The sequence below is a fragment of the Catharus ustulatus genome, chromosome 4 (genome assembly GCF_009819885.2).
Source record: "Catharus ustulatus isolate bCatUst1 chromosome 4, bCatUst1.pri.v2, whole genome shotgun sequence".
NCBI lineage: Eukaryota > Metazoa > Chordata > Aves > Passeriformes > Turdidae > Catharus > Catharus ustulatus.
Window position 1 is genome coordinate 7,472,848 of NC_046224.1, and position 25,161 is coordinate 7,498,008.

The 25,161-nt window shown below is 46.2% G+C and overlaps 1 protein-coding gene across 8 annotated transcripts in view; it reads right to left on the reverse strand.

Moving 5' to 3' along the window:
* The window catches only part of FRMD4A (FERM domain containing 4A), a 357,007-nt gene that overhangs the window by 142,563 nt on the left and 189,283 nt on the right, over positions 1-25,161 (reverse strand). Inside the window, exon 1 of one of the 8 annotated variants that reach the window (XM_033057889.2) lies at positions 313-382. The exons of the other annotated variants lie outside the window; for them this stretch is intronic. The gene's annotated coding sequence lies outside the window, so the exon portion shown is untranslated. Of the gene's footprint in view, positions 1-312; positions 383-25,161 lie in introns of those variants that run through there. 8 annotated transcript variants of the gene reach the window in all.

A 25,161-nucleotide genomic window follows, 5' to 3' on the forward strand; every position in this document is an offset into this window, starting at 1 on the left:
TGCTGGGGAAGGGGGGAAGGAATCGCAGCACCGGCTTCTCTCCCCCGCACAGCCCGGCTCCTTCCCCAGCCGCCGCGCTCCGCTCCGCTACTCGCCCACCCAATCCAAGGGTTTGGGGTTGGGGATTCTTTTTTGTTTTTAGGAAAGGACAGGGAAAGCAGCTGCTGCCCACATTTCTCTCCGCTCGAGGTAAATGGAGGGAGGGGGCGTGGAGCAGCCCGCACACTGCGGCTGGGCTCTCCCCGGGGGCCGGGGCTGGAAGGGGAGCCCCGGCCCGCCTCGCCTCCCCTCGGCAGACAAAGACCCCGTTACCTTCTCCCGCTGCCTCGGCGGCCCCGGCGGCCCCTCAGCTCCGAGCCCGGGGCGAGCGCATCCCCGCCGCACCGCGTCTCCAGGCCGCGGCTCTGCCGCCCCGCATCCGTGCCCGCCTCTCGCCGGGGCTGCGCGGGATGCGCGGCCCTTCCTCCGCTCCGGCCGCTCCTAGCGCCGGCCCATCCTCCCTGCCGGGATGCCGCCACGCTCCTTTCCCCCTTCTGCTTCCCTTTCCCCGCCTGCCGGCCCCCTGTGCCCAGCTCCGGCGCGGCCGCTGCCGCGCTGCGAGGCTGCGAGGCTGGAGCCGGGGAGGGAGGAGGAGGAGGAGGGGGAGGAAGGAGGAGGAAGGAGGGAGGAGGGCAGCGAGCAGCAGTTGGCGCTGGGTCATGTGAAACAGATGAACCTGGCTCGGGCCTGCCAACATCTGGGCTTCCCTTCGCCTCTGGGAGGAAGGATGAAGGGATGGAAGGATGCGGGGAGAAAGGGTGCGGGGTGGCGGCACTCACCCCCCCGCCACGCGTGCACACCTTGAGATGATAACGGAGATAGCGGGGATGCTCCAAGCAGAGCCCCGGCTGGAGGAAGAGAACCCACGAGCACCCACGGGGCTGGAGACAGAGCAGCTCCAGGCTGAAACCCTGGGAAATAGGGCAGCCTCCCTTCTGCTGATTTTTCCCCCCTGGTCCTGGCTGGGTGAAGGGTGAAGCTTGTGATGGTGTAAAAGAGCAGGGATGCTGCCCAGCAATAGAACATCTCTTCACATTGCACTAGAGTAGCCCTCATGCAAGGGTGTCACTATTAAATAATTAGATCAGTCAAGAAAGACAGTACATGTGGGCCTCCAAAAAGTGCTGATTTATTCATTTAAACATGCTCAGCATGAAGCAGCCACACCATGATGCCTGTGGTTAAAGCTCTGACTTGCTCCACTGCTTTGCCCCCCCATCAGTATTTTCTCTCTGGCACTGGGGTTATTCTCACTGGTAAAAGCCAGAGGCAGCTGCTGTGCCATGCTCTGGAACAGACTGGCTGGGAAGAGGTTTGCTTTGGGAGGGGAGGTGTGGAGGTGAGCACTTTCCTTCATTTGTTCTCAGCTGGTATTCACGCCACCACGAGGATGCTCAAGGTGGGAGTGGCTCTGGAACTTACACGGGATCAGGAAATTTCCCTCTTTGCCCCACAGGAAGATGACAAAGTCACTCTCCTGACATGGTGGTGGTGAAGGAGCAGAATGTCTCATTTTAACTGGGGGTGTTGCTGGGTTTGATTTGCTATCAGACTCAAAGTGAAGACCATGAGTCTTTATGTACTCTCTGCATGTAAAGGGGTCAGTGGGCTGCAAAGTCCTTCTGGATACAACAACCAAATGCTAGGGCACAAGCACAGCTCTCTCTCTGTTTTTAAGGGCACAGGCATAAATACAGAGCTGTGTATGCAGCCCCAGGCAGGCTCACCCATCCAGCTTGCTCCACCCAAGGGATGGCTTTGATCTAGGGGATAAATACCGAGGCAGTTCTGACCTCTGGCTGCTCAGGGTTAAGGCCAAGTAGCTAAGGTGGCCCAGCTCTGCTCTGGAGGCGATCCCAAGGTCAGGACAGAGGGGCAAGAAGCAGCAAAGGTATCCATCCCTGCTCCAGGAAATGCAGGGTGACCATGGCTCCATTGCAAGGGAAAAGATTGTGATTTAATGGGTTCATCTAATCCACATCTACATCCAGCTGCTGAAGTAACCCTGAGGGGCAAACCAACGGAACACAAACCGCAAAACCTCCTGGAATTTTAAACCTACTAATTTCAGAAAAAGGTAAAACTTAAATTGCCTCCCAAATGCTGTTCTGCTCTTTCCTTCAAGAGGTCTCAGTGTATCTCAAGCAGGTTCTGTCTGCAGTGCTGAAGAAGAACATGAACCCCAGCAGCAATTCAGTCATGACACTGCTAAACTAGAAAGGAAAAATCACCTTCCCATGTGGATTTTCACTGAAATAGGAGGTGCTTCAAAGGCGCACTCACTATACAGGTGCTTGCTTGTGCTTGTTGCTCTCTAGGAGTGTGCCAAAGCCATGGACTTTGCCCTTGGGATAGGATGATCCTTCAACTAGCAAAGCCTCAAGGCAGTTTCCCAACCTTTTTCTCTATGGCACATGTTGCCCTTCCAGGTAACTCTCCTGGCAAGATCTGCCTCCAAATCAGAGCAGACCCAGGATGTGGGGCAGCTTTATTCACCTCATGAAAAAAGAGCTCTCCCAGTAGGTTAAATAAACAGCAGTAGTGATTGAAAGCCCCTAATTGGAAAGTAATTTGGTTCATGCTTAGCAGCAAATACTTGAAAGCAAAGTTCCCTCTGCCCAAAATTGTACGGTTCAGTGTTCAGAGCAGGTGTCAGGAGTTCCATCACATTTAGCTTGAAATTAACAGCTCTCTCCAATAGTCCAGTCTCTTCCCTTGGCACAAAACAGGCATGGGTTTTGGAACACTTTGGAGACAGCAAGAGAGCATTTTACTCATGCCACATGTTACAGTGGGGTGTGCCCAAAGAGCAGTTGGACCCTCATACCTGTGACACCTAAAGCTGCATCTTCCTTATACCCTTTTTAAGGAGATGACCTCTCCTACCTATCCATGGCCCCATGAACAACACTTACCCAAAAGGAAGTGCTTAACATTTCCTGCAATGGGGGAGATATTCCTGCTACATTTCCTTTATTCTCATTCATGAAGCAACATTTGTAATAAAAAGAAGTTGCTTGCCTCAGTGAAGATAACACCCTCTAGGTACCTGATGGAGTTAACAAAGAACTTAGAAATGGAAACTGTTTCTTATAATGTGGAAAGACAGTGGAGTATTGTTCTTGCCAAGAGCTGATTATGATTACTCAACCAGAAAGAGTGATTTCTCCCCAGAAATGGACAAGGATTTTGCCCCAGCTCTTCTCATTTATTCATTGCACCCTTCTTTCCTAGAAAAAATGGCCAGATCTAGGTTTCTTCCCTGAATGTCATTCATCTCATGCACATTACTCTCTAAATTTCTCAGTTATAACTCAGCAGCAGAAGCATCAAAAGTCCTTTTCTTCAAGGAAATTCCATCATCTCACAAGGTCTCTGGAGCTGGCACTACCCAAACAATACATCCTGGTAGCAAACATCCAGCCTGGAGGCAGCAAAGCTGCTGTCATTGCAATGATTAGAAGCAGGGAATGGCTGTGCTTCTTCCAAGCTGGCTCCTATCATGGCAAGGCCCAAAAACAGAACAGCAGCCTATATATGTAACTTTGACATACACAAAACCCAGCTTCCAGCAACCAGATGCCTCTGTGCCAAAATAAAAACATGCTGATTCCTTTGTCTTGGTTTCTGATAATAAAGCTAGGAGGAAACAACTATGGCCTTGTGGTGGAGAATGACTGTTGGCAATTCATTCCCACTCTTGTTAGCAAAGATTAAAGAGCCAAAATACTTTACAGGGAACGTGGTGATAGGACTGTGGGTGCCATCAGAATGTGTGAGCTGTTACATGAACATTTCTAGTAGTTTCAGAAAAGCTTAATGAATACTGTCTACCCCCAGAACTGCATTAATTAGCACTAACGGGCTGGAGGAGATGTCGTTTCATAAAGTAATATTCACACTTACTCCATGATTTGCATCTGTAAGAGGTGCAGTGCTTTACAGAAGTCAATGCCATTTCCCCCATATGGTACATCTGAAACCCATGGCAGGTGAGGAAAATGCTTTCAAAGATCATTCAGGATTTGCTGAAGGTGTCTAACTGCCTGCCTCCCTGTGGGAGGTGTTCGATGGCCTGATTCTCATTGATTGCACAACTCTTAAATCATAATATTTGAGTGGCAGTAAAAGATTAAAAACCTCCAAACTTAAAAAGCAACATGGGCCTAAGTAACTTAGGAGCTGAAATCCATTTCCAGAGATGATATAAGCTGTTAGGCACATGAATTTCACTGTAAATCAATGCAGCTGACTTACTGTAGCCATGACAAGGGTCAGCCAGACCTAGAAAATGAAATGTCAGGCTAGCCTATGGGTTAATTCATATGGTGCCTCTGAAATTTGTGGTATGAAATGGTCTCACTGCTCATGAGCTCTGATGCAGTTTGGCTGGAGAAGAAGCAATGGCATCACTTCTTTTCATCTGAGACAATCTATATCCTCCACACACTGAACACACCTTGATATGGGGAGGTAGAAAAGAGACTGATGTGACCTAGTTGGTCACCCAAGTCACCAGGCTGCCCTCACCCCCTCCCATGGACCAGGGCCAGCAAAAAAGAGATGGAAGGTTGTGAGTACCCCCACCACTCCTGTCCCCATCACTCTGTTTTCATCCATAACAGCTTTTGATGACTTGTGACCTTGTGACAATTCATACTGAGGACTTTGGAAACCAGGTGGAAGCCACAGGGATCTCATTCAGAAACGTAAAATGCAATTACTCAGAGCAGGACCTGACTCATAACTGGGTCTGGACCTGTAAACCATGGGAGATAGGGCACATGCAACACCAATTGTCACAGCACAGCACGCTTCCAACTGGGAAGATCTCCAGCTTTACTGGGTGATCCCAGAGCCACGAGATGTTTCTAGTTAAGCCTTTCATAGAAACACTTCCCTTCTGAGATGAACTGTGGGTGTTATTCCCATGTCATGCTTTCATTAATTTCCAGGACAATCCCTTAAGTAATTGGAGCACAAAAGGCGGGGGGAAAGGGAGAAGCAGGACTTTAGCTTTGGACAAAATAAGCCTCCAGGGCATCTGATTAATTTTCACACAGACTCTACTTAAAGGATCTCAGAGAGCTGAAGAGGGAAGCAAGCAGACCTCAACATTCCCAGAGAGCTGGTGCAATAAATCCTCCCTTCATTAGGCAAGGGAAGTGCATGCTGGCAGGATTATCATGCAGGGCAGCTGAAACGGGAGGTGGGCACAAGCCAACTCCAGCTGGTTGGTGCCATGACCCTGGGCTGGCAAATCCTGCCTGCTGCCTCCAGCTCCAGCCTGGGGCTGCTGGAAAGGGACAGGAGTCACGTGTAAGTCGCCTGTGTCCCAGTTACTCCGGGTAATCCTGGCATCCAAGAGGCCAAACAAAGCAAACGGCTCAAGGGTGCAGGAGGGACCAGAGAGGAGCTGGGTGTGCCACCAGCCCTGCCAGGGTCAGCCAGAACTCAGTGGAGGGATGCTGGAGAAAGGGGCCATTCCTGCAGTTCCTTCCTCTTTGCACCCACGTGGGTCTGGGACCGAGGAGGAGAAAGAAGGAAATCTTCCTGGTGGAGCATGCTGTCAGCTATGCCTGTGCTTGCAGGAGGAATAGGAGGGATGAGGGATTCCTGTCCTTGATGGAGGTCAAGTCCTCTCAAATCCCTTCTCTCATGGGGTAGAGGGGACGCCTGCTTTCCTTTTCCTCAGAGATGAGCAAAGCTCTGCCTCAGAAACTTTTTCCTATTTGTAGAACATTGCCATTTTCACCTGAAATGGCTTGCAAGCAAACAAATGCAGAAAGGGGCAGACGTGGCAGGGCTTTTTCCATCCACAAAAATGGATTGGTGGTGGTGGGAGATGGAGAGGCCTTTCCCCAGGGGAGGAGCAAGAGCTCCAGAAGATGTTCTTGGTGCTGGCAGAGAGCCCTTTTTGGCTGAAGGTGACCTGGAGGGATGCTCTCAGACCACCAGCACTGTTCCAGCACAGGCAGAAGTAAAACACAACTAATGAGAGAAAACCTCTTTGATACAAAGGCAAGTGAGAAGCCTCATCCATGCAAGGGAACTGCTGAGCAAATGGTGAGTGAATGGCAAGAACCTGAGAACAAAGCTGGAAAAATGCAAAATTACTCTCCCTCACCCTTTCCTCTGATGCTGCAGTTGACTGGTGCTGGTGAAAGTCAGCCAGAAGGCTTCTTTGATGCCAAAAGGCAGCACAGGTGATTGTGAAGAACATCAAATGAATCAGCTGAGAGAGCCAAGCCCAAAAACGTGCCTCCTGTTAGGCAAAAATTGCATGTACTTCTTGCACTGAGCTACATAATGAAGTACTTTGTTTTGCACAGAGGAATAAATCAAACTCATTCTCGTTTGTTTGGCTTTTTGTACTAAAATAGCCTTTGTACTTTGTGTGATTTCAGATGTGAAGAATATTTTTGTAGTTTTACACTGCCTTCTACTGAGGATTGAAAATCTTACACCAGTTGGAAAAGCTTTCTATTTCACATTTTGCAGAAAATCCTAACAACATTTCAAAATGGTATCAGAATAATTATTGAAAGATTTTTCTACACAAATGTAGCAAAAATAAAATGCCACTCAGACACTGTTTCAATACATTACTGCAGCCTTAAAGAAGGGTTCAGGAAATACTGAGGTGACAAAGTAAAATGACAATTTCAGCAATTAAAAAAAAAGAACTGTAAGTTTGCTTTCCATTCTGTTACTTTTTGGTTATACTATTTTATTTCAAGTGTTTTTCTCTTCTCCATTGCTTACCCACCAAATAAAATCAGAGAAAGCTCCTGTAGGTGTTAGTGGGGGGTAGCCTGATTTCAGATGCAGGTATGGTTTTTCAGGTAACCTTTTCTTACTGAAAGTTTTCACTATCTCTGTGAGGCAAGATCATTACCTCAGTTGAACAGATGGGAAAATGGAGTCATAGAGAGATCAATTTACCTGGGTAAGATCCTGTACCAAATTGGGCACAGAGAGCGAGGGAGAGGCAGATGTAGGAATAAATCACAGGCCTTGTGACACCAAACCCTTTGTGCTGGCTCAAGACCCCTCTTCTTCCCCCAGCTAATGAATCAGTGATTAACAAAGGCTGCTCCATTTCTGACAGTTTTATCGGTGATTTCTACTTTACACTTTTTTTTAATCTTTATGAGGCAATCCCCGCAAAGAGAGGAAGGAACAGAAAATAAATCTCAGAGCAAGTAAGTCCTCATGTCATAAAAGTGAACAGATCTTGTATGTCAGAAAATATTTATCTGACCAATAATGTTTGTAGTTAGACCCACTTGATAACAAACATCCAAATTACATTTAATATGAAAACATTTAAATTGGGCTCATCTCTTCTAAATAAACACAGAGCCAGTCATAATGGTGCTCTGCTAGAGCAAAGGCTCAGTGTTACTTGATTTGTTGTTTAACTTGAGTCTGATTACTGCCTATCTGATGTCTTTGGGAGCATGGGCTTCTATTGCTCATCTGAAAACTATTTCCTTTTCATTACTGAGGCACACAGGACAAACCTCAGCTCTCCTGACACCCTGTCCAGGGTGGTCACCACAAAGGCTATTAACCCTCAGCTAAGGAGACTGAAGGGTTTGATTAGTTCAGTTTATAAAGGCTTCTCATTTCCTCTCCATACACAGTCTGGTTTCTGAGCATCCCAGGGTCTGCACCAACCTGTGGTGTCCCTGTGATGTCTGACTTTGCTTGCATGGGCCTCACAGACCTGCCTGAGAAGGGCAGGAGAGCCTGGAGGTGTCCCAGTGATGGGATTCAGCAGTCCTTGCTTGCTGCTGTTTGGGACACAAGAGCCTTGAGCTTTGGTGCCTCTTTGAGGACTCTTCATGTCTCTCATCTAATGACTATGACAGGCCTTGCAGACATATGTGGGGCTGTAGGATAAGTGGTGTAGATATTTCCCCCAAAAAATAAGAGATAAGAAACTGAAATTAATATTGTGGAGGTCTCAAACCACAGAGCCTGTGCATTAAAAGGGTGAACATCTTACCCTAGCTGCTGTGGCTTCAGAAATGCTCTCGTTGCTCAGCCTGTCATCCCCTGCTCCATCATTGCAGAAAAGGATGGATCAGTGCTGATTCCTAAAAAGTCATCATTACACATCCAATCCCCACTTTGAGAACATCTGTAACCTGTCTGACACTACCTCAGAGGTGAGATGTGGGACATGCACTGTAGTAGCACCTTTTCCCCATGACACCTTGACTGCTGGGAGTGAGAAACAGGAGTTATTTTGTTCCTGAAGACTGATGAGCTCCACAGAATTTCTCAACTACCAAAATCCTAGTACTTGATGGCTACTGTAAAGGTAGTTTCTGTAGTGTTGTTGCAGTCTTTGGGCTAAGGAAAACTAGGTGCCTGTTTTTCAGATGGAAAAGGTTGTGACCATGGTTGAATCTGTTCCCTCCCCCCTGTTTCTCAGTGAATTTCAGCTTGAATTATCCCTCTATCTTCACCTATAACCTGAGTTTAAGCAAAACACACTTCTCCCTATCCTAAGAAGAGTGTGAAGTGTAACTCATTAAACCATGAGAGGTGAATAGAGATTTCAGGCATAACACACAAATCAACTATTGTTGAAGTGATACCTTTTGCAATGACTCTTTGGGCTTGTCTCATTCAAAATATGGCAAGAATTTCTATTCAGATAAGCTATAGCACCATATTCCATTGGTCAGAGGGGACACCTGGCAATTAAGCTATACAACAAACTCACTAATATTTGTGGTTTGGCTTTGCAGAACACAGTGGTGGTGACTGCACTCTTTGTTCATAAGATTTTGAGTACATTGAAAACATTTTCATATTGAGTGTGTTGGAGGGACTGTTATTAAAGCAATTGAACAGGCTTAAACACAATTATGGTTAGTGAAATACATATTTTCAGGCAAAACAAGAATTTCTGCAGCAATTCTCATGGAAAGCTGTATAGGAGTAGGAGAGGAAATGAAACCCAAATGCCCCACAGTCCCTGATGTTTGCAATCAGTGCTTAACTGCAACTAAATACAAATAAACTGCACCTCCAAAATTAGGACAAACACCTGTATTGGGAGTTGACTGCATTCATACATTAACCTTTGCATATTCAAGCTGTAGCAATGATAAAAGCTTCTGCTGTGCCTTGTCTGCACAGGACTGCTGAGGATCCAGCACTGTGGATGGTGGCAGGAATGTGCTGCCCTTTGGGGACCACGGCTTGGCTGTCCCCACCTGATGGGCAGGAGGCTGGAGCAGGGTCACACATCCCCAGTGGGTTTGGGCCATCTCAGAGGGGCAGTGATGCTGTTTCCCCACTGCAGCTCAGGCTCCTGGTTTAGAGCAATGCTAATTTTCTTGTCCCCTGGCTTGCAGTAAGACACTTCTACCCCTCCTCCTCCTCATCCCAGAGACAGCTGCCTTGCTGCAGTGACAGTGACCTTATGCTCTGAGAGTGCAAGGTTGCCAAATCTCATGATAGATGCCATTTTTCTGAAAACCTGCTTTTCTGGGCTGAATCCAGAAGGTGAAGGAGAATCAAGCCCACCTCTATGCATTTTATTAATTCCATTATTTTAAAGCAGTTTTAATATTTTTGAGCCTTAGTAATTTTGTAAAAGGAGTGTGCTCTACTGGTTAGAGACAAGGGAATTGTCTGATATATTACTATACACTTTTTACCATATGGTGATGAATATTTGCTTATGGAAGACTCCTAGTTCATTTTATAATGACAGTAACCAGTTTCCATATAATTTCTCTGGTTGTTGTTTCATGAGGGGACTACTGTACTTGGATGCTTCCAAAATCTCAGCTGCCAGCTTCATGTGAAGGGAGGACTGAAATAAATGGTAAATAAATGAGAGAAAGATGAACAAAGCTAATAGTTAAAGGGTCACAGCAGCAACTTCTTTGCAGGAGGAAAAACATTAATTAAATGTTCTTTCTCCATAAGTTGCTTGGAAACACAGACTGAAAAGCTGACCTGGGTGGTCTTGTTTCAAAGGAGTTAAAGGAAAGATGTTTTCTTTGTGCAGAGGGGCCTGGAGAAATTTAGGCACAAGCTTTTCCTGCCCCAAGTGGGATAAAAAAGTCAAGTGTGAGAACAAGTGCTGGGAAGCAGAGAGGTGGGCAGAAAATGGGCAAAATAAAAACTGATCCTGGAAATCAGCAGTGCTGGCCCCAGTCAAGAGGGCAGGTTGTTAGTGAGGAGTGAGGGCTGGCAGTGGGATTTGGTTGGGATGTCACAACACGGTGGCTGTGTCCCAGTGCCTGGGCTGGGACAATGCTTCTCTGGGCAGGGCTGTGCAGCGTCAACCCAAGTGAATTGAACTGGGAAAACACAGGCATTAACTAAATGCTGCCACCATTATCACTCTGAAAAATAATTGAGAATGGCAAAGTTCCCAACACCTCCCAGTGCTCTTTACACAGGTCTCCCCCTATTTTGTAGTCACTGTTTTTCCCTTTTTCCCTTTTTATGGTTGTTATTACTGGAATTATTGCTGTGCAAACAGGGTCTCTGTCTATGTGAAACACTGAAGTTACAGTTTCTCTCCTAGATGGCAGTGTAAATTATTACATGGGCTACCCTATAATCTTTGGTCATGTTCCACAGCAAGGTAATTGATTCCCAAGTCACTAAAGCTAACTAACATGACCGTAAATCTAATGCTTGAGCAGTGTTTGCTATTAAAAAGTCAACATCTACAATAGTTACTACACTGCAATTACTGGAAAAATGCTGATTTGCTCTAGACTTGGAGCAGGGAATAATTGTAGCCTCTCTTGAGACCTAGAGTGTGATAATTGGTGGTGAATGGTGAGTTTTTCCAGTGGTGATCACATAGGTTGTCTCTGTGGTTATTCCCAGAGCCTTTATTGCACTGTTCCTGCAGCTGCCAGTTCTGGGCTGGATACTTCCACCCAGGCACAAATAAATAAACCCTCTAGGAAGAGCACACATACTCAGAGTTTGAGCTGGTGCTGACCTGCACTTGAGTCTGAGGATTGTGCCAGTACACAGAAACCTGCTGCCTTCTGCTGCCGCTTCCTGAGTCAGGTGAGAAATCTCATGACTTCTGAATTCAGGCTCTGGGCTACAGCCTACCTAAAATTGGAAGGTTTTTCAAGTCATGTCACTAGATTTTTAATTTTTAACGATGATGCACTGGACCTGTGTGCAGTGTGCTCCAGCCTTTGATTCTTTAGAGCAACTGGGACAGTGTGCAGGAGCCACTGCTCTGCTTTTCAACCCCATGGGAAAAGCTCTGGAGGTCAGGATATGGCTGGTCCTTGTGGCTTTCATGCCCCTATATCCATGGGAGGGAGAACAAGGCTCCAAGGCTCCCCCAAAGAACAAGGATGTCAGTTCCCAATGTTTCAGATGGTTGTTTCAGCTAGAATACAGCCAACACTCACACCTGGGGAGTGGAGACCCCATAAAAAGCCATTCTGTTGCTGTCAGGGGAGGAAAGAACAGCCCTTGAGAGGAGCTGATTTCAGTAGCAGCTTACCAAATACTTTGTGTAGGGCTGTGCAAAATATCTGGAGGGTAATCTGGAAGTCTTCCCTTTTCATGGCTTTCACTAGAAGTTCTTTTTCCTGCTGATTTCCCCTTGCAGAGAAACAAGCAAGCCCAAGCAAATAAACAAGCCAATCCATAGGAAATACCGCATTTCCCTCTCATCCTTTTATTCCCTCAAAACAAAATCCTTCAGCTGCTGGATGGCTGAGGACAGCTTGCTGCTTCTGACAAACAGAATCAAGAAGCTGCCACCTGCTTTGATGCTTCACTAGGTTTTTTTCCCAAACTAGTGAAGAAAATTGATTTCTGCACTACCAAGCCACCAGGAACAAAATCATATAAAGGATGGTGCAGAATTGCAAATGTCATTTTTATACACTCCCTGGCAGAAACAGATAATAATAATAATAATAATAATAATAATAATAATAATAATAATAATAATAGTAGTAGTAGTAGTAGTAGTAGTAGTAGTAGTAGTAGTAAAAATAGTAAAAATAGTAAAAATAGTATTAATAGTAATAGCTTAGAAAAAATAATTTGTTTGACCCTACAGTTGCATATAAATGAGTGCACAAGTCATGGACACAGGCTCTGTGTGGCAGGTCCCTGCATGGGGACACCTTCCCTCCTTGCAGTGCTTAGGACAGGTTGCACGAACTGGAGAGGGGAAAAAAGCCCAACATAAAGCCAGATGTAAGGAATACTTTTTAAAATGAGTCAGTTTAGCAGTGACTGTGTTTATATTGCAGCTGAGCATCGTTGTACTTGTGTGGCTGTTCATACATCATTGTACTAATGAGGTAATGAGTAACTAGTATACTGCAGGATGCTTTCTTTCCACTGAACAACCCAAACCCTCTCAAAATAAGGTTTGAAACCCAAAACCAAACATCTGGGATGCTTTGGGAATGGTGGTAGGAGAAGGAAAACGAGCCCTGCATTCAGCCCTGTCCCCTTGGGAGCTGCCTGGGGCTTTGTGCTTTGCTGCACAAAGCACCTTTCCTTGGCTTTCCTGCACCCAGGGACTGACATGTGGGTTCACTCTGCTCCCACTGGGTGAGCACGAGAGGAGTAGGAAGAGAGCCCTGCTGACCTCCATGCTGGGAAACAAAATAAATTAATACCTGCATTTATCCCTCATTATCCTGCACTTGTCTGGGCCCTCATGGAGCACCACAACCTCCTTCTGACAGTGCTGCCCTGCCATGCCTACCAAAAATCCTCCCCAAACCAAGCCATTCACACAGAGCCAACAAGGGTCTGGGTGCTTCTGGTGGGACAGAAATGTTAAATACTGTGCTCATTTATTTATGACTCCTTCAGCCTACAGTAACTACAAGCAATAATTGGATTGTGCTCAGCATAGCTGGATTGATTTGCTACTTAATAATAAAACCAGGTCCTGTGTTTATAATGGCATCCCTAGAAACGAGGAGCTCGGGTGAAAAATGCATTCAAGGCGCAGTGCTAATGCTGAAAACTCACGTGGCCCAGGGTGCAGAGCAGGATCTCTGCCAGATGCAAATGTTGTACTGGCAACTGATAAAACAAGCACTTTGTGGCCTCCTGTGCCTTCCATGGAATATTTACTAACTTTGGCAGGCTGTTATTTAGCGTTCTGACAAAGGACAGCAGACACAGTGTATTTTTCTATAGTTTTCTGGAGGTTGTGGCTAACCCCCAGTGCAGTCTGCAGTGGCCTCTGGTTGCCTCCAAGGGAAGAGTGGCATTTGGACTGAATTACAGAGCAGCACCAGGGAGCTGGCCTGCCCAAACCCCTGTCTCCATCTGAAACAGAGGCTAAAGTTATATAAATATGACAAACCCAGCACCTGCTGTGCTGCCCCTGAGGATGGGTATCCATGCAGACAGGGCTGTTTCTCCAGTGCTGCTCCTTGTGCCCCACTGGCAGCTTCAGCTATGGAATGGGAGCAGGTGGCTTGTGTCTCACTGCTCCCTTCTTCATCCAAATGCCCTGGCACTACTGGCAGCAGCTAAAGGACCATAATTATGGCTACAGCATTGCTAAGGGGTGTTTGAGGATACCAGCCCAGTCTGGAGGCATAAACATAACCCAGCTTTCCTGGCTTTGCCTTTTTTGAGCAACCATGATGCTCTGACTCTTTCCTGAGCTTGTAGCTGTGGAAAGCACTGGGTACCAAAGACATCCGAGGCTTCCTGGGGAATGATCCCCCTGAGGATGGCTGCAAAAAAATTCACTGCAAAAGGTGCTTTTGCTTGTGCTTTGCATCCAGCATTGTCCAGGCAAGAAGAGCTGGCCCTGCATTTTGGGTGCTATGTGGGCACAGAAGGTGCTTGTGGAAGGGCACATTTGTCCCTGTGCTGCAGCATCCAGATCTTTTGCTGGACCCTTCTGTAATCAGACTCAGTGAGGTTGGAAAAGGCCTCTGAGATCATCAAGTCCAACCTATGACCAAGCTCCACCTTGTCAACCAGACCATGGCACTGAGTGCCAGGCTTTCCTCAAACACCTTCAGGATGGTGACTCCACCACCTCCCTGGGCAGTCCATTCCAATGTCTAATCACCTCTTCTGTGAAGAAGTTCTTCCCACTGTCCAAACTGAACCTCTTCTAGCACACCTTAAGACCATTTCCTCTCCTCCTGTCCCTTGTTGCCTGGGAGAAGAGTCCAACCCCCAGCTAGCTGCAGCCTCCCTTCAGGTAGAGAGTGATAAGATCACCCCTGAGCCTCCTTTTCTACAGTATTAAAGATCTGCAATGTACTGAAATAAAAATACAACCCCCATTTAGGCAGTGACCTGTACTGAGCCTGCTGTTGTGCTCAGTATGACAGATGCAAGGTGCTGTCAGCAGAGTCTGTCAAGATCAGTTTGCAACAGCATGAATTTAGAGAATGTTTTCATTTCTCTTTCTGTAGTCTCTAGTAATTGATGACTTACTATTATAAGATAATTATGATTTATAATTATCAACAGCTTGATGGGCTAGAAGGGATTAAAGCAAGATTCTGCTGAACATGGTAGATTTTGGTTGGGAAATCAGGCCTGAATGTCCACATGTCTAAACATGCTGCCACATCTCATGTAAAATGTTTGTGTCTAATGCTGCTCTGGTGCAGTGCTGAGAGACCTTGTGCCAAATGTCACATTTAGGCACACAGAGATTTTGGCTCAGCTCAAATGGAGACTCAGGGTTGCATTAACTTGAGGCAACTCATTTGGGGTGATGTGCAAGGTGAATCCCAGGTGCTGAGAAACCAACTCCACTTTTCTGAAGTGTTTGAATTGGCATTTTGGACTAGTATCTCCATTCCTGGCACAAGGAACGTGCTAACTCAGAATCCACCTTTCTCTCTCTGAACATGCCCACGGAATAAAGCAAAAGGGTGCTGCAAGAAGGTTGGCAGTTTGCTTGTTTTAAGGAGTGTCTCCCATACATGCATATATATGGGCAAAATTGATGCATATTTGTTGCTTCAGTGACAGATATATTTCAGTGAGAAATAAGGCTAGTGGGTCACCATGCTGAAAGGATTTTGAAGGCAATCCTGAAGGTGCTGTGCATTATGTACCATCACCATTTAGTATGACTTTATGCATCCAGGATGAGTAGAGTTACCCAGCTGCAACAGATTGTATTTGGGGCATTTGAAGCTGTGTGACTGCTGTCCCACATCCCCACCTTGGTTATCCTCAGTTCTGAAGGAACAAGGGAGAAACCCCCTCGAGAGAAAAACTCCAGATTATTCACTGAATGACAGCATGTCACCAAATAAAAAGAGAAAGCATCAAAAGCAGGTCATGCCTGTCATCCCCATGCGAATCCCCTCTGATGCTGACAGCCCTGTTTCAGGGTTTGTGCAGCCAGTTCCTTGCAGGATAATGAACAGCCAGGCTGGGCGACGTCTGACCGGGATCTCTGCCCCAGGGTCACCCACACTGGGTCACAGATGTCCTGCCTGTGCTGGAGGAGGAGGATCCTGCCCTGGGGAAGGGTCTCCAGATGATGCAAGGGTCTCCTGCCATGCACCAACTTTCCCCTGCTTTATTGGTGGAAGGAGATAGGGACATCAGGTAAAACCACCATCCCAGTGTTAATAACTCAGGTAAAGCTTATTCCTTGATGTCCACAGCTATAAGTCACGTGCATTTAAACCAGCCCTACCACTCAACCTCTGATTTTGAGGGACTTAAAGCCAGGCCTAACTCATGACATGACTGCACATCCTAGAAAAGAAAGGTCTTTTGAAGGAACCTTGAGCTCAGTGGGACCCTCTTCAGAAGCTGTTACTTTGCATTTCATCTTCACCCTTGGAAACACATCACACTTGCTCTGAAAATCAGACTCTTGTGTTCTGCACAAAGCAGGTTCTTCCAGGGGAGTGAGCTGAACTGAATAAGTCTAATCTCCTTTTGTCACTGGTACCATTGGTGTGAGAATGGACACAGCTCTTTCCTGGTCAGCAGGCACATTTAATGCTGTCCGCATGATCAGCCCCTGAGCAAAGGGACTGCTTTGGTAAACTGGAAAGGTGTTGATGAAAGTAATATTTTGGCAGAGAAAGTACCCATGACAAAATGCCCTGGAAATTTATGTTTTGCTAAAAGTCCTATTTGATTGTGAAAACGCAGGAAAATTCACAATTTATTTTGACTTCCCCTACCAGAAAAAAACAACACCCCCCAAAAAGACCCCAACCCCCCAAAAAAACCCAAACCAAAACAAAAAACCCAAAAAGCTTTAATTTGCAATTGTTTTTAAAAGCTTAAGAAAAACATGTAATATAAATACTGTCGCAGTCAATATATTTCAATTCTTCAAAACACTGGGTTGTGAATTTTAAAATCTGAAATGCCTTTTATCAGGCAGGGTCCAGGACTAAAACAAGGTAAGAAACCCTCAGAGAATGAGAATTTATTTTCTTCCCTATCCTCTTTCCATGGCCTAATCACAAAAGGGTCAGATGTGTTTTGGGAAGACAGCGCTGCTGTAGCATTTGTAGACACAATGGAAATGTGTCTTTCCATTCCTGATCACAAACCATCTTGGCCTCAGGGTGATGCACAGCTTCCCCACACTCCTCTACCACTGACTGCCCAGCACGGGGCAGCTGAGTGACAGAAACTCCCAAAGGCTGAGCCAAGATCAGTTTTGTTCTGCAGATTTGAGCATTTTGAAATATCTATTATTTCACACATGCTCACCTAGTCTGGGCACATTATACATTCTTATTGTTGCATTAGAATGTATAAGAATAATAAATTCTTATTATTTATATAGGAGACAAAGTTAAACTCTGAGCTCCAGGGTTTGATTTTTCAGCTCAGGTAGCAAAGGCTGAGGATGATGGATCCAGCACCAGGCACTGGCTGTGCTGATGGCTGTCACAACAGGGGTGCCAGCTGCATCATTAAGGTACCCTCTGGCAGCACATCAGCAGCTGCAAGAGTGTACAGGATTAGTAATAAATCAAACACATCCTGTGAACGTTGTTGCAGGATATGATTAATTTCCCTGTATGCCAATAGTGCAGTGAGCCAGCTCCTCAGTCACTATAAAGCTCCTAATTCTGGACTTGGTGATTTGGCTTGGTGTTTGCTCACTTGAGACTCACAGCCAGTTTGCCCATATCAGCATGTATTATATTGGCTTCTCTGTTCAAGGTCAGATCCTGGCAAAATCTGCAATTTACAGCGAAGGAAGTTTGCCTTGAAGCAATGGACAGAGATTAATGAGAGTTGCTTTGCATGGAATTGCATTCCAGAAAAATATATAGGATTAGTACATCCTGGGGAAAGGGAGCTTGCATGGGTCCAAGCAAAGAATCTGAGAGCTGGAAGAGACCACAGTGGACAAAACTACTCCAAGTGCACAGACAAAAGTAAAAGACACTGGATTTCCAACATGTGTTCCTACATGCCAGGGAAAAACATTGTGGAATAGACACTCCACTTCTGCTCCTCACCCTGCTACCTAAAAGCTCATATAACCCTCTGCCTGTGGAAGCAGCCAGCTGACCCAGCTCTCCATCAGCCTGGTTGGTATAAATCAGCAGCATTTCACCCTCATAATTCACATTTATGCCTGCATAAACATGGACAGAATTCAACCTGTTAATATTTCTGCGTTTATCATCCCTACATCCTATCTCCACACAGACTGCAGGCTGTGAGGGGATGGGGCTGGTGCAGTCTGTTATAGCTGAAACATCCTGGGTGGGGAGGGAAGATCCCAATATCCATCTGCAGAATGGCTGAACATAGTCAGAAGGGAAAGAGCCACTCCTGGAGACCTGTGGGGTGGAAAACCTATTGTTTGGGGTGCAGCTCAATTCAGACTGTGTTTTCCTGGTGCTTGGGTTGTAATGACATGACTGTGTCCCCACTGAATTGCTGGCCTTTACAGTGTTTGGATTTCCTGGTGACCCCATTGTGAAGGGCCCCATTCACTCAGCAGTGTTTACCCAGCTGCAGGAGCTCCTCCAGAGCTGCTGTGCTCAGGAGCTGGACACAGCACCATGCATTGTGGGAAAGAATAAAGCACTGACCTCAAGAAGAGTAAGAAAACTAAGAAGAAATCCTGCTGGAAATGCTGTACTTGCTGTGGGATGTGCATGAGAGTTTCATTCCATGGGTGGCAGTGAGCAGGTGCTCTTGCTGGGATCCAGAGGCTCTACATTACCTTTTTCAGGACAAAATCATGTTGGTGGCCCCAACAAATGTGCTATATTTTTTGCACTCCAATGATTTAGTAGATTTTAGCAACTGGAAGAAAGGCAGCATTGGTGTTTGGGCTCCCATCCAGTCTTTAGTGAAACTCAGGGGAGGGATGTCAGTTTAAGAAAATCGTCTCAGCTTGCTTGGTGTGCAAGCAAGAGATTGCCCATCAGTTAGAGAAGCTTCTAGCTGAGAACAAGGAGAGACCCTGAATATCCTTTCCCTGTGTAGCCCTTCCCTGGGTAAGAGCACAAAAAGGCTACCCTAACCTTAACCCTAACCCCAGCCCTAACCCTGACCCTAACTCTAACCTTACCCACACCCACCCTGTCTGTTCACACTAAACACAGAGCACAGGGTGCCCCAGGCCCTTCCAGCCCCACTCTAATTCACACAAACATTTAAGGCAGAATGTGTGCAGGAGCCTTGCATGTGCATGGGGCCCTGCAGGGAGGTGCAGTGCTCTTGTGCTGCCTCCCACGAGCTGCAGGACAGCACCCCAGACACTGAGTGACCTCTGCTCAGTCACCCACACATGGAGACTGAGTGGAGCCTTTAGCCCTCACTCCAGGGTGTGTGTAAAGGGAGGTGAGGAGAGGGAATCAAATTCTTTTAAGCACATCTGGGTAAATCTGTGGGCTGGAATATGGGGAAATTCCACAGAACTGGATTTTTCTAGTTCACTTTGCAGTATGCAATCCCACCTCTGCCAAAAGGTGACAAAATTCCCATCTCTGTGCTGGCTTGTCTCAGATAGCTGCAGTGAGACAAATACCACCACTGTAAAGTAACTGCTTTCTCTAAAAAGAGAGCAGGGGAGAGGAGCAGCAATAATAATAAAAAGGGCAAAGACACACTCGGCCTCTAAGGCTTATAAAAAGCAGCTTAGCCTTCAATAAGCAATTCTTTGAAAAGAAATTAATGGAAAAGGTTACAAGCCTGCTCTTGAGCAGAGCCTGTCACACTGCTCTTTCACATAGTTTCTACAAATGGAACAAGTTCGTGGCACTTCTTTTATTTTCAGATGCCCTGAAAGGCTGCATTACTCACTGGACCCTGCATTTTTCCCTTCCCCATTCACACAATGCACTGAGGAATTCCTCGTGGGTGATTCAGTGGGAGATGTGAGCTGAGCCCAACCTGCACAACAAAACAGCACCCACTGCTGCCTCTGACGGGACACAGGAACCCTGGCCATCCAACCCCTGCTTTGCAAAAAAGAAACCATGAAAAAGAGGAAAAAAAAATCAGCAGCTGCTGGAATGGAGCTGTCCCTCCACCTGCAGGAGATGGGCACAGATGTGGCACAGCTGGGAAATCGGATTAAGGATGGGATGGGGGAATGGACCCTGAACTTTGCCAGCACGGGGTTGCCCTTCTCATGCAGCCAGGCTCTGTCACTAGGTGGTACTGTGCATCACAGCTTCGTGCCTTCTCCTAATTCCTCACTCCTCTGCCCATTCCCTCAGTTAGATGTTTTACTGGTAAATGTTGTGTTGTGAGAAAGGGGAACTTGTTCAAGTCCTCTCACTGCTCCTCACTCCGCAGATTTTATTCTTGAATACAATTAAAGACTCTGATTCAGCAAATACTCAGGGTTTATGCCTGACTCGAGTTTCTGCTGTGGAACAGCAGCTGTTTGAGGCTGCCTTGTGGAGCCATTTGGTGGTGGGTTATGACACCTTTCAGGTACAGATGCTCAGGCTCATGAAAGGGAGGAAAACCTAAAGAAATCAGGAGTGGTTTTACAAAAACAGGGAAAGAAATAAGATCTTTAATTTTTTTTTGTAACAAACCCTCTTATCAGTCCTATCACTGCCAGAAAAAAGGGCAACAGAGGATTTTTTTGATTTTCACTTCACTCCTTCAGCTTTCTGGCAAAAATCCAAGTTCAAGGGATTTGAAAGAACTTGGAAAAGGGGATTTCTTTCTTGTGTAAGCAATTCTGAGCAGCCCAGGTGCACATAACACACCTACCCTTGCTTCCACACCACATCCTGGTGTACATGCCAGTAAATCCAGCTCTGCCTCCTGGTCTCAGCCTTGCACAGTGGCTTTGTGTGGAAACTGTCCCTTGCATTTGCAAGATGAGAGCCCATGACTGGACTGACTGCACGAATTTGGGGCTGAATGATGGTGCTCTCTCTCATTAAGAGAACTGTTCATTATGCACAGTGCAGCCTTCATAGCCTGGCTGAAGTCTCTTGTCAAGAGCACTTTTATAAACTCAGATTGTCCCAAAGCAATTCCAAACAAGGGAGGAGGAAGCACAGGCACACAGGCATCAAAGGTCTTGCAAGATCCCAAGATGCTGCAGTGTCCTTGGCAAAGCTGGGTGCAGAGCCCAGTGTCCTCATCTCAGGCCAGGACAATGGATGCAAGGCAAATTTATTCCTTTAAATTAACATTGCTATTCATGCCTTTCCTTCAAAAATTAAGCAGCTTATTCAGCATTTCCCTGCATTCAGCTACCCCCCAAAAGCCTCCCCAGTCCAGAACAGCTTCAGAACAAACGATTTGAGATCCAGCTTTGTCCCAGTCTGACTCCAGATCCCACACAGCTCTTACAGTACTAATTTAAAACTCCTTTTATTTTTGTAGCTATGAAAATTGTCAGATGTTAGTGATTCTGCAGATTTCCCAAACTGCCAAACGGCCCAGCAAAATCCTTTTGGAGTATTTTTTCTGAGTGTGCTTCATTTTGCATTAATACTTTCTGGGTATTTCGAAATAAAAGGACGAGCAAATGATGGGTGATCAAAATGAGGTCAGTGATGACTAACATAGGAGTCTTGTTCAAATAGCTGGCCCCATGCTCCACAGCTGCTGCTCTATAATGCTCAATCACTCAGCTGCTCTCACTCCTGGGGTGCACCATGGACTTGTGAAGCAGCTCTTGGCATCCTGAGTGGCGTTTGGGTTTTGTCTCAGAGGAGGTTAGGAGCAGTGTCACCTGCAAGCACTTTAATTTGCTTATGAACAGGAGATGGGGTGCAACTCCTGGCAAGAACAGGCAGAACAAAAAATATTGGAAAGCAAGAGGAGAAACAGCAGATGGAAGGGAAGCAGGTCTGAGTGAATCTGTAGGAAGGCAGATACCTTGTGTTTCAAGGGCACTGCAGCTCTCCAAGACCACAGGCTTGTCATCACTTTGGGTTTGTCACCCTGCCCCAGTCTCATACCTGCTACTCAGACAGCAGCCTGGCTGCACCAAAGCAAACAGTGGCTGAGAATGAAAGAGGAAAGCACACCCCATGAAAAGATGTATGTGAGCAGAAAGATTTGGAGAAGACCTTTCCTTTGAAAAAACCTTTGGAGAAAATCCCAAGAGGCCATCCAAATATACTCATCCCCAAAACACAAGAAACTTGTGAGACATGGGAGCAAATGCTCCCATGAGAAAACTTATGACTATTCTGTATTAATATCAGTTAATCTCTGGAGAGCTGCAAGGTGTCTGGAGCCCTGTTAGAGGAGATGGGGACTCTTGAATGAATTCCAGGATAATGAGATCCACTGAGAGTTGGGTTAGAGAAATGAAAAGGGATGTGGTAAACCAGCGTTATCAGCTTTGACAGAAATTAGCTCTGCCCACCCTTGAGCATTCACAAACCATTTCAACACCATGCACACTGTATTCCCTGCTGCACTTCCCTTGGCCAGGTTTCATTTAATTCCAACCCTCCCAGCGCTGATGGAAGAGGGAGGGGAAGCTCTAATGGCTATCATGTCTTTCCCATCCACAGCTAATGGTTAAGACATTATCCATGTGCATTAGTAAATGAGAGACACTGGCCTAGGCTGAAGGTGAAGTGGCTGGTGATGGTCCTGGGCAATCCTAGACCTCTGCCGGGCAAATGGATTCATCTTTCCTGGTCACCCCCAGCTATTGGTAGGAAAGACTGTACAGATGAACTTTTTGCTTTATGTATGAACTGTAAGATGAGATGAATCAGAGGAAAGAGTTTGTGCTTATTAAACCATCCGTGGGAAAGTATGTGATTAGTTTTGCTATTAAACATTCCCCCACTTGGGATGGCAGGGGATTATTTCTTGAAGCCAGCACTGATCACCAGCACCCAACAGAGGGTCAAGGCTTAATTCCTTCTGGCTGGTTTTGTGTTCACAGGGGATCATCCTCATGACTTATCCTTGCAATGCAACTCCTTGGCAAAGCCAAGGGCAGCACTTGAACCTGGGGCTTTCACATCAAGACCACCCAAACAAACCCTTATGACCCATGGGTGTAAGCCAGTGCAAGGACAGCATCTCTGAAGCCTTTTGCTGAGGCTGGATAATGCAGGACACAGATGGGAAGGACTTTGGTCAGGATGTCCCTGCACAGGGGGTTCCTCACCCATGCCAGGACATGCAGGCACTGTGGTGTACAATAACACAAAGAAAAAGCCCCAGTGCAGCCCCCTCCCAGGTTGCACAGACGATGGCTGTTTACACTGGCTCTTTCACAGGAATTTGGGATCTCAGTTCTGTGCTATATTTAGGCTGAAAAACTACTGATATTTTTTTGGTTGTTGGCCTTTGACACACAAGTGTATTTTCTGAGAGGAAAAATTTCAGCTCTTGACTAAGTGGTGGGAAAATACAACCCCCAGAAATGTTGAATTTTTAAAGCTGGAGCCAGGAGTTAGGAGCTGACAAGGGGAGTTTACATTATAAATACAGTCTGTTAGCTGAGCCAAATGTTTAAGGCAGCCTGGTGTCAGAAACCCAGGGTCTGGGCTAGCAGGACTCAGCTGGCTCCTGACACTTAGGACATCCTGATTATTTACATTTCAGCTTTTACCATAAGAGGAAGGAGAGCTGTTAAGAGCTGATTATTGTGAGATGAAGAGGAAAGAAGTTGAAACTGGGACACAGTCCATTACTGAAACATGTTGTCTGCAAAGCAACAACTTGTGCTTAGAAAAAAAGAAGGAAAAAAAGTTCCACTTCCAGATTCCTGGTCTGAGTGTGTTGCAGGACTGGGATCCAAGGCGAAAAGATTTCCCTGAAAATGGCTTGAATGAAAGAATCCCTTTGTAGGATGTTATGACTGATAAATTACAAGAATGTTTGTGATATGATATAATAGTGGCAATTAAAAGGCATTTCAGATGACGAATGGCTGAGAATATGCGATGCAGTGAACTTCCCAGAACTTCTTTTCTGAGATGAACACTGCTTCTATTCTCACTTTAATTAGAAATTACCCAACTCCTGCGCTGCTTATTCCCCTTCCTCCTTCACTACCTCCTCATCCCAGTGGCTGCTCTGATATAATTTGTCTAGCACAAACAGTTCCTCATTTGCAGTCTGGTTTTGGAAAACCCCTGATTGATCACCTGAGGTTTTGCAAAGCCCAGTTCAGCCTGCAGCCCTGACCATACTCAGAGTTGTTGTCTCAGCTGTGGAGGGCACATAAAGGACCTGCATGACTCTAGGCTCCCGTGGCTGTGGGGCTCTAAAGAATATTAAAAAAAACATTGAAAAAAAAAGAAGAAAAAGCAGAGGTCAACCCAAGTACAGCAACTTACAGTAACATAAAGATTCCCAGCCTCAATCAGGTCTCTCTTCATCATGAGCAGACTCTTTATGGGCATGGAAGTGACTGTACAAATGTGTTAAGCCCCTGAGCACAGAGGGGTTAAGATCAGGCCTCATGGAAGTGAAGCAAAGCAGGTTTTCCATGACTGTAACCTCACACTCCTGCCCTCCTGGAGCTTTATGAGAGCCCCTCAAGTCCCAGTGCCGAGCAGCTCCAGCAGCACAGTGATCAGTGAAGCTGCTGAGTAACTGCACTCAGTGGGGCTTGCAAGTTATGCAACACTGCAGGCATGGGGTGACTGCTGCCAGGTGCTGGACAGACATTAATCCCCATTGGGGGGTAGATGGAAGTTCAGAGCATGGAGGAATTTGACCTTGGATAACTTTCTGTAGTTGGGACTTAGCACTGGCTGCCATGCAGAGCTCTTCTCCAGGAGCAGGGGATAGGACTGGCCTGAAACTTTGTCAGCTGTTTTGGAGTCTCAGTAGACTCACATGGTTAAAAAAAAAAAAAGGTGCTGCCTGAACTGAAAGGAGAGGAAGGAAAAAAGGCAGGGTTTTAAATCCCATAACAATTTCCCTCCAGCTTGGGATCATAAGATTCTTATTTAAGAAAACAACAACCCTCCTCTGCTGTGAGCTCTCTTGAACACATGCACTGCATAAGAGATTTAAATGGAGAGTCTTGCAGATGAATCAAAAAGAGTGGACACTAGAAATTTGAGCTTTATATTTAAGCTTAAGAAGTAATGAATGTGCAAATGCTGCCCATAGCCACTTGCAGGTGTCAAAGGTGCGTCTGTGGGGGTTTATCCTCTTCAATCCAAGGGAGGAATAGAGGGAACAAAGGAGAGGGAAGCCATCCCTAAAATTCAGTGCCTTCTGGTACTTACACTTGGATGGCATTTAGAGCTTTGTTCTGTTCTTTTTTGCTATCACAAAAGAGTCATCTTTGTAGTGCCTAATTTCCTTGTTTTTTTCCAGAGCTCCCATGACCAAGAGCTCCTGTTTCTCTCTAAACAATTGGATGCTGCTGGTTGGGTGTGAAGAGAATTTCTGCAAGGCTGATTCATGGCAGCATCTTGGGTGCAGCTGCAAACACAGACAGGGCAGGACTGGCTCAGTGGCACCAGTCAGCTCCACCTTTGCTCCAGGAGAACATCTGAAGGAAATGGCATCCATTGCACAAGGACTTTGGTGGGGCCTCAAAGGCATGTTACAAACAGTGAAGGAAAAAGCCTTGGTTTCCCAAGATCATCTTCTTATGCAAGAGAAGAGACACATGGAAGCCTGATGGGACTGGACCTGTTCTGGGGCTACTCTGAGCTGTGTATTCAAGATGGATTT